The sequence below is a fragment of the Syngnathus typhle genome, unplaced genomic scaffold, assembly GCF_033458585.1.
Source record: "Syngnathus typhle isolate RoL2023-S1 ecotype Sweden unplaced genomic scaffold, RoL_Styp_1.0 HiC_scaffold_34, whole genome shotgun sequence".
NCBI classification, from domain to species: Eukaryota; Metazoa; Chordata; class Actinopteri; order Syngnathiformes; family Syngnathidae; genus Syngnathus; species Syngnathus typhle.
Genome location: NW_026871940.1, coordinates 447,667 through 448,488, shown reverse-complemented (window position 1 = coordinate 448,488; position 822 = coordinate 447,667).

Sequence of the window (822 nt, the reverse complement as noted above, 5' to 3'; positions counted from 1 at the left end):
TGAAGGGGAAAAAAGGTGGCAAGTTTGCCATGAATTTTTGGAACGTGTGAAAGTTTGAACGAGGTGAATCGGTTGAAGCATGTGGGAGTGGTTAGATGTCAAAAAAGTGGGAGGAATAAGTTGTTTAATAAAAATAATAACTAGAATTGCAATTTCGGAAGAAATTGCGTGTGAAGGCGAAGGCAGATGTTAATTTACAAACGTTAAGCGTTAAAAATGATGAGCGGGAAGAATAGAAAGGGAAAATAAATTATTGTGAAATAAATGGGAAAATGTTACAAACACATGTTACAAAAAGGTACAAATGCACATGTACAAAAATGAAATGTTACAAATGTTACAAAAAAGGTACAAATGATAAGGGGAAGAATAAAGAGCAAAATAATTTATGACGCCCAAAGTGGGAATCGAACCCACTACAGGAAACTGGCGGGGGTTGACATTGCCATTGTGTTTCCAACTGAGCTAATAAGGCTCCTTTCTCAGTAATGGTTGAATGTGGTTAATGTAATGAATGTGTTTGTTGAATGCGAATGCGTAATCAAAGTGGTGGAAATTGCTTAATGTAATGAATGTTGAATGCGAATGACAAAAGTCACAAATGATAACCGTTGAAAATGATAACCGGGAAGGATAAAGAGTAAAATAAATAATGACGCCCAATGTGGGAATCGAACTGACGCGGGTTTTGATACCACTCGGGAATGATGCTCGTGTACTGGAATCACTTGTGTTTCCCACGAGCTAATTGAGTCCCTTACTGTGTTGAGGTTGAAATTGGTTAATGTAATGAATGTGTTTGTTGAATGCGAATACGTAATC